The sequence below is a fragment of the Chiloscyllium plagiosum genome, chromosome 31 (assembly GCF_004010195.1).
Source record: "Chiloscyllium plagiosum isolate BGI_BamShark_2017 chromosome 31, ASM401019v2, whole genome shotgun sequence".
In the NCBI taxonomy this organism is placed as follows: domain Eukaryota; kingdom Metazoa; phylum Chordata; class Chondrichthyes; order Orectolobiformes; family Hemiscylliidae; genus Chiloscyllium; species Chiloscyllium plagiosum.
The window spans coordinates 33,503,435-33,512,654 of NC_057740.1; the positions used below are offsets into that span (position 1 = coordinate 33,503,435).

A 9,220-nucleotide genomic window follows, 5' to 3' on the forward strand; every position below is an offset into this window, starting at 1 on the left:
CAAGGAATGGATGTTGTAAATATAACAAGTAATTGTGATTGTTTTGAGGCACCCCAGAGTGCTACTGCTGTGTGGAAAGAACTTGAACTGTATCACACTTTCAGTAATGTCCAATTTGTTGTGAAAAATCATTTTATAACTTTTTATAAATAAAGTACACTTTTGGGGGAAAAAAATCCTTAATTGATGTTGTCGTAAAGATAGGGGTATGATTTAAACAGCACACTGGTGTCACTTGTGGACCTCTCCCTTTGCTGCCAGGACGTGTAAAGTTCAGGAAAAACTGTTAGGCCCCATTTTATTCATGCTTATTTATGGTAGGGTTAATATATAAGCTTTACATTGAGGGGGGAGGGACAGATGGAAGCTGCATTGTCAGCATTAATCGGAGTTCTTATAAACCAGCTTCCAGCTGCCATCAGCCCCTTTCTTCATCTTGATTGTAAACAGAATGAGTTTGGAAAGCAAGGATGCCATTTTCTCACAGGGTGAGGACTGCAAACTGGACTGGAGGTTAGCAAGAGCTGAGTACCATGACAGTGACACCCATTTGAGGATCCTGGGAAAACCGGTGATGGAGGACTGGGAGACCCCATATACGCATTCCCTGGCTACTGTTGCAGCTTCAAAAGGTCAGTCCACTCTCTCTTTTAAGCAAATTCAATCTTTTTAAAAGCCATTCAGATGGAGGTAGTTGGACAGTAGCAAGAATGATTTCTCTTTCCTTAGGAGGACGTGTTCTGGAAATTGGATTTGGAATGGCAATTTCAGCCACCAAGATAGAGTCTTTAAACATTGAAGAGCACTGGATCATTGAATGTAATGAAGGGGTGTTTAAAAGATTACAGGAGTGGGCTAAAGATCAACCCCACAAGGTGAGTGCCCTGTGCCTACACATTACATAGTTTTGCAGTTGAGATTTTGGACAAGATTTGTAACTCAGGTTGTGGATCAGATTGTAAGTTTGTTCACTGAGTTGGTGGTTTCGTTCTCAGACATTTCTTCACCATGCTAGGTAACATCATCAGGGAGCCTCCGATGAAGCGTTGGTGTTCTGTCCTGCTTGCTATTTATGTGTCTTGGTTTGTTGTGGTGGGTGATATCATTTCCGGGAAGTTGGTAAATGAGATCCAAATCTATATGTTTGTTAATAGAGTTCCAGTTTGAATGCCAGACCTATAGGAATTCCCGTGTGTGTCTTTGTTTAGCTGTCCCAGTGTGGATGTATTGTCCCAGTCGAACTGGTGTCCCTGGTTGTCTGTGTGTATGAATACCAGTGATAGTTGGTCATGTCTTTTGGTGACTAGTTGGTACTCATGTATCCTGGTACTTATACAACATATTCAGGAACAATGGTTACCTGATAAATGCAGTCCATCAATTCATGCACAACAGAACTAAACAAGAAGACACAACACGCCCAGAGACTCTCACCACCCTACCATACATCAAAGACAGTTCAGAGATGATGACCAGACTACTCTGGCCCCTAGGCATCATGGTGACCCACAATTCTGCCACAACACTGAAATAGCTTTAGGGTGTAGGTTTGCTCGCTGAGCTGTAGGTTTGATATCCAGACATTTCATTACCTGACTAGGTAACATCATCAGTGGTGACCTCCAAGTGAAGCGAAGCTGTTGTCTCCTGCTTTCTATTTATATGTTTGTCCTGGATGGGGTTCCTGGGGTTTGTGGTGGTGTCATTTCCTGTTCATTTTCTGAAGGGTTGATATATGGTATCTAGATCTATGTATTTATTTATGGTGTTGTGGTTGGAGTGCCAGGCCTCTAGGAATTCTCTGGCATGCCTTTTCTTAGCCTGTCCCAGGATAGATGTGTTGTCCCAGTACAACCCATGGACACAAACCAACGTCGTCTACAAAATTTCATGCAAGGACTGCCACAAACACTACATAGGACAAACAGGAAGAAAGTTAGCCACCAGGATACACGAACACCAGCTAGCTACAAAAAGACATGAACCTCTCTCCCTCGTAGCCCTACACACGGAGCAAAAAAGACATCATTTCGACTGGGACAACATATCTATCCTGGGACAGACTAAGCAAAGACATGCCAGAGAACTCCTCGAGGCCTGGCACTTCAACCACAACGCCATAAACAAACACATAGATCTAGATACCATCTATCAACCCCTCAGAAAATGAACAGGAAATGACATCACCACAAACCCCAGGAATCCCATCCAGGACAAACATATAAATAGAAAGCAGGAGACAACAGCTTCACTTCACTTGGAGGTCACCACTGATGATGTTACCTCACCAGGTAATGAAACATCTGGATATCAAACCTACAGCTCAGTGAGCAAACCTACACCCTAAACCGCAACCTGAACTACAAACCTTCACAAACCTTGCACTGAAACAGCTCCTGATTAATTTAAAGTACCCCCTACCCACAATCAGCAGAACAAATGTCATATATAAAATATCCTGCAAGGACTGCAACAAACATTACATTGGAAGGACGGGCAGGAAACTAGCCACCAGGATATATGAGCACTAGGATACATGAGCACCAACTAGCCACCAAAAGACATGACCAACTATCACTGGTATTCGTACACCCACCACAACAAGTCAAGACATATAAATAGCAAGTGGGACAGAACACCAATGCTTCACCGGAGGCTCACTGATGATGTTACCTAGCATGGTGATGAAATGTCTGAAAACAAATCCACCAGCTCAGCAAGCAAACTTCAACCTGAGTTTTGCAGTTGTTATAATAAAGGCATCATTTTAAAATGTTACTGACTTTTTGCATGGTAACAGTAGGAATGCAGTGATTGCAACCATTCTGATCTTATTTGGGCTTATTATCACATTTATAAATTCAAAATTTAATCACAAAGGTGAAGGTACAATGTTGGAATAAAATGGGACAATCCAACCACATCAACAAAAAGAAACTTAATTTTGACACAATTATGATGGGGAATGTTGTGTGGCTTGAATAAATTGATGCCCATGTGTATCGACTGCAACTGTTGCTCCAGGTGTTGGATGTGAAAACATATAAAGAATGATTGTGGTTTTTATTATGTAGACATACATAGCAAAAACCAATCAAATGCTACAGTCTACTGAGGCATTTTATCTCAGTGAAGCAAAAACCATGCACCATTCATCTTGCTATTTTCTCTGGCTAATTGCTCTGGACTAGTTCCACCTTCTGCCTGGAATACATTTCAGTGGAAATAAAGATGAACAGCAAAATAAAAGCAATCATTTACAACATGGACAATTTGGGTGGAAGTTGTAGAACTGTGCAGCAGAGAGCTCAAACAATTTACAAAGTAGCATCTTGTTAAGGTCACCAATGCAGTAATTAATTTGTTTTTCGGGTGTAACTGATCATTTTCAAAGTAACCTCTGCTGTTCAATAAATAATGTTTCCGAGCTGCAGCCAACAAGGTTGTAATCCATTGGATGAGCAGTACAGCAGGCTTCAGAACCTGACTGGCATACCCCTGATTCAATGTGACATTAAACTCCAGTCATGACCACCTGTTATACCATTAGACCATAAGATATGAGGGCAGAAGTAGGCCAGTCAGGCCTCGCGGATCTACTTCATCATTTAATAAGGTCATGTGGCTGATCTCATAATTCTCAACTCCACTTTCCAGCCTTAGTCCCATACCCTTGATTCCCTTAGTGATCAAAAATGTATCTTTCCCAGCCTTGAACATGCTTAATGGTCTAGCCTCAAAAGGCCTCTGTGGTAAGGAATTCCACTGATTGATGACCTTCAGAGACAACAAAATTCCTCCTTATTTCTGTCTTAAATGGACAACTCCTTATACTGAGATTATGTCCTCTGATCCAACACTCTTCCACAAGGGGAAATAACCTTTCCACAATCTACTTAGAATCTTATAAGTTTCATTCTGCTATACTCCAATGATTACAGGCCTAATCTACTCAAACTCTCCTCAAAAGAAAATTTCTCCATACCCAGGATCAACCCAGTGAACCATCTCTGGGCAGCTGCCATTGCCTGCATATCTTTCCTTGAATTAGAAAGCCAAAACTGTTCACAGTATTTCACCTGTGGTATGACTAGTGCCTCATATAGTTTCAGCAAGATCTCCCTATTTTTAAACTTCCCTCCCTTTGAAATAAAGGATAAGATTACATGCCTTCCCTCTTACTGACTGACCTTGGCTAGCTTTTGTGATTCTAGGACCTCCAATGTGTTATAGATTGCTTCAATCTTTCCCAATTTAAACAAATTCAGTTCTTCTAACTTTCCTGCCAAAGTGTGTAACGTCATGTTTTCCCATATTATTTACTTGCCCACTGCCCTAATTTTTGCCACCTCATTTAACTGTATCCCTCTGTACACTTTTTGTCACCCTCACTCCTTGCCTTCTCACCTATTGACATCCACAAACTGGTTAATTAAAAAGTTTGCTTTAGATACCAAGATTAAGAGTTGTGAGCCCTTGCTGTATGCAACAAGATCAATGCGTCCTTGCCTACACAGCAAAAGTCATTGCATTTCAGAGTAACACAGGATATGGGAAGTGCATTGAGATATGCCAGATTGTATTACTGCATATAAATAAAAGTCTCCTTTATATGGCAAATGTAATAGAATAATAGCATGGTACAGCACAGAAATAAACCATTTGGGTCTTCAAGTTTCTGGCAGTGATTCTTTTCCAAAGGGCCTCCTAGTTAAATCCCAATTTCTTGCTGGTGCCCAAATAATTAGGAAAGGAAAGTTATAACTTAACTGTAATTTATGCTTTCCAACACAGATTGTTCTTCTCAAGGGGCTCTGGGAGGATGTAGTCTCAACATTACCAGACTCACATTTTGATGGTAAGTTTGGCATCAGTCTTTTATCTCTGAAATTTTTAAAGTGTTCTTTACGAATGTCATTTAGAAGTAGTTTCTGAAGACAGGAATCCATTTAAATCACTAGGTCTAATTTTCAGTAGTAATAGCAATATGTTACATGTATGTAAAGCCATTACTGTAGCAAAGCATTTCACTGGTATGTTATCAAAGAACATTTGTTGCTGAGCTAAATAATGAACTATTAAAAGTGGAGGATCAAAGGTTTGGCTAGGGAGGTTTGTTTCAAGGAAGATCTTAAAGAAGAGTGGGGAGATCACAAGATTTTAAGTTATGGATTGAAGGAGCTGAACTCTCCACCAACAATAGAGGGCTATAAACCAGGGAAGAGGGAGAGATCAGAACTGTGGGAGCATAAAGATGTGAGAAGGCTGAAAGGAAAATTTAAGGAATTAAAATGGAAAACAAAATGATATGAATGTTTTGCACCTTGATGTCCTGGAATATTTTGTGAATATTTAATAATAAGCCTGATCAGAATATCATTACATTATCAACCATTAGTTTATTTATACAAATTGTATAATTTAGACAACCCTGGACTACTTTGTTTATAACATCTACTTGCATCAGATGGTTCGACTTATAAATTATTTATACATTTGGTGAAGTGGAATTGTCGGAGATAGATTATGTTCAAAATTCCTAAGGAATATCTTTCCAGCAGTAGCTGTCTGGTGTTAAAAACCTCCACCTCCTCCAATGGCTCAGTGAAGTTAAACAGTGCTAATAGAATGATTCTCAGAGTCATTCCTCTATCTGTGTTGAGTAAGCCAATTTATGGGAAGCTAGTTTGTATTTCAGAGCCTGGTTTAGGTGAGTTAATGATTTGGCTATCATACTAGTTTCAACTGAATAGGCTTAGAATTGCTGTCATTAGGAACACACTGAAACAAACGAATAGGGGCAGGATCAGGGCATTCAGCCATTCAAGCCTGCTGTACTATTCAATGGTATCATGGATGATTTGGTTGTGGTCTCAATTCTTCTTTACTGCCCATTCACCTCTATAGCCCCAACAACCTTGTTTATCAAAAATCTAAATCAGCCTTGAATAAATTCAGTAAGCCAGCTTTCAGTACTTTCTAAGGAAGAGAATTCCACAAACTAATTTTTTCCAGCTCAGCCACCATTTGCATATATTTTACACTCAGTTTCAAATCCAGTTTGTCATTGGTAATTTCCTTCATAGCACCACTAAGTGGCAAACTCTTGATAAGTTAGTTGCTCTGCAACACTGGCAGGACTGTTTAATTCGTGTGGCTGTTTGCCCACTAGTCTTTCTGTATACACTTCATACCCTTGTATTTTAAGTAATACTGTAACAGTAAACTACACAGGTCATGAACAAGCTCATATAGGTTAGATTAAAGAATTAAAGATTTAAAGATTAAAGGTTAAAGATTTTAAGCGTACATGATAAATGATCATTGATTAGGAAATGTTCTGAACTTTTATATACTGATTTGAACTGTGTTGACAGGTTGATCTTTTTACAGAAAATGCAGTTCACTTGATTTGGATGTGCGTATAAGAGGTACAGTTAGTAAGTTTGCAGATGTCACTAAAATTGGAGGTGCAGTGGACAGCGATGAAGGTTACATCAGATTACAACAGGATCTTGATCAGATGGGCCAATGGGCTGAGGAGTGGCAGCTGGAGCTTAATTTAGATAAATGTGAGGTGCTGCATTTTAGGAAAGCAAATCTTAGCAGGACTTATACACTTAATGGTCAGGTCCTAGGGAGTGTTGCTGAACAAAGAGACCTTGGAGTGCAGGTTCATAGCTCCTTGAAAGTGGATTTGTAGGTAGATAGATAGTGAAGAAGGCATTTGATATGCTTTCCTTTATTGGTCAGAGTATTGAGTACAGGAATTGGGAAGTCTTTTTGCAGCGCTACAGGACATTGGTTAGGCCATTTTTGGAATATTGCGTGCAATTCTGGTCCCTTTCTTATCGGAAGGTTGTTGTGAAACTTGAAAGGGTTCATAAAAGTTTTACAATGATGTTGCCAGGGTTGGAGGATTTGAGCTACAGGGAGAGGTTGAATAAGCTGGGGCTGTTTTCCCTGGAGCATAGGAGCCTGAGGGGTGACCTTATAGAATTATAAAATCATGAGGGTCATGGATAGGATAAATAGACAAAGTCTTTTCCCTGGGGTAGGGGAGTCCAGAACTAGAGGGCATAGGCTTAAGGTGGGACTAGATTGGGTTGGGATATCTGGTCGACATGGATGGGTTGGACCGAAGGATCTGTTTCAATGCTGTACATTTCTATGACTCTATCAATGGAAGTCATAGAAATATGAAGCCAGAATTGGACCAACAAAGAGATCTGAGTATTGTCCGGATGGAAGAATTGACAAAGCTGGGAAAAGCCAATGCCATAAAAGGTTTGAGCATTTGGATGAGAACTTTAAATTGGTGATAAAAACATTTTCATTTAATTATTAGTTTAAATAGTCACCTAGGAATACAGAATGTATAGTGCAGAAAAAGCATTTTTATTTTCAATTTTTTTGTCTTGCACTCATCATGACATTTCAAAAGAATAGAAACTCAAGGGAAAACCAACAGTTATCCTGAATAACAGGAGATTGCTGATTGGTTGACCAGTGGACTCTGATTAGTAGTGATGTTTCTGTGGAAAATGCACCTATTAATGTTGATTGACAGATAACAGACGGGCATTTTATTTAATTTTAAGCCATACAGGTTAACTCTGATTAGTTTTTTTCCCTGGGGTCGGGGAGTCCAGAACTAGAGGGCATAGGTTTAGGGTGAGAGGGGAAAGATATAAAAGAGACCTAAGGGGCAACTTTTTCATGCAGAGGGTGGTACGTGTATGGAATGAGCTGCCAGAGGATGTGGTGGAGGCTGGTACAATTGCAACATTTAAGAGGCATTTTGATGGGTATATGAACAGGAAGGGTTTGGAGGGATATGGACCAGGTGTTGATAGGTGGGACTAGATTGGGTAGGGATATGTGGTTGGCATGGACAGGTTGGACCGAAGGGTCTGTTTCCATGCTGTACATCTCTATGACTCTATGAATGAACCAATGTATATCTATCATCTGCCCTGAGAAATGAACCAATGAATGTTCATTGTCTATTTTGTTCAGTTGAAACGAGAGCAATGCATGCCCATATTCTTTCTGTTTGCAAAGTACAGGTCATAGTGCATTAACATAGGTAGCTTTCAGTACAAGCAAATACACCATACTGTGAATCTGACTGATGACACTCTATTAATTATCAGCTTAATTGCTTGCTCATTCAGGATTATCCAACAAATGTTGTCAAATTGCACAATCAACTGCACACTGTTGTGAATTTGCAAGCAAGGGAGATTGGGTACAGTTTGTCCCCTGCTTAGAGTCATAGAGCCATGGAATCAGAGAGGTTTACAGTATGGAAGCAGGCCCTTCAGTCCAACTTGTTCATCCAGTTTTCACAATTAAACTAGTCCTATTTGCCTGTGTTTGGTCCATATCACTCCAAACCCATCCCATCCATGTACCTGTCCAAATGGATCTTAAATGACAAAATTGTACTCGCTTCCACCATTACCTCTAGTAACTGTTTCAGACAATCACCACCCTCTGTATGGAAGAATTGTTGCCCTGGACCCTTTTGTATCTCTCACCTTAAATCTATGTCCTCTGGTTTTAGACTCCCCCACCATGCAGAATTCTTGTGAACTGCCAAAGCATCATGCAATTTGATACAAACTGTCAGATTTTTGAACTATGGCTTTTTTACACAAAATGCCCTGATGAGAGTTTGATGGAAACTTTCAACAAAACATTTCTTCTTTTCAGCATTAGCTTAATTATTAAGCGGTAGCCTCATGGACTATACCTTGTCCATAACTGACCGAGACTAATTTACAAGGTATAACTTTTTCCACTAGTCTGTGCCAGGTTGTTAATCTCAGTTGTTTAATGATATTACTAGTCTTAGTGCTACTTGGCTGGAGATGAGAAAATTGAGCTGAAAATGTGTTGCTGGAAAAGCGCAGCAGGTCAGGCAGCATCCAAGGATCCAACCGTCGTGTTGCTATGGTCTGGCGATGGAGGAGTCCAAGGACCTGCATGTCCTTGGTGGAGTGGGAGGGGGAGTTGAAGTATTGAGCCACGGGGTGGTTGGGTTGGTTGGTCCGGGTGTCCCAGAGGTGTTCTCAAGTAGGCGGCCTGTCTCCCCAATATAGAGGAGGCCACATCGGGTGCAGAGGATGATGTGTGTGGAGGTGCAGGTGAATCTGTGACGGATATGGAAGTTTCCTTTGGGGCCTTGGAGGAAGGTGAGGGGGGAGGTGTGGGC

General features: G+C 40.5%; 1 pseudogene; it reads left to right on the forward strand.

The window, feature by feature from the left end:
- The first annotated feature begins 212 nt into the window (after nt 1-212).
- Nucleotides 213-9,220, forward strand: part of LOC122565107 — a 25,510-nt pseudogene continuing 16,502 nt past the window's right edge.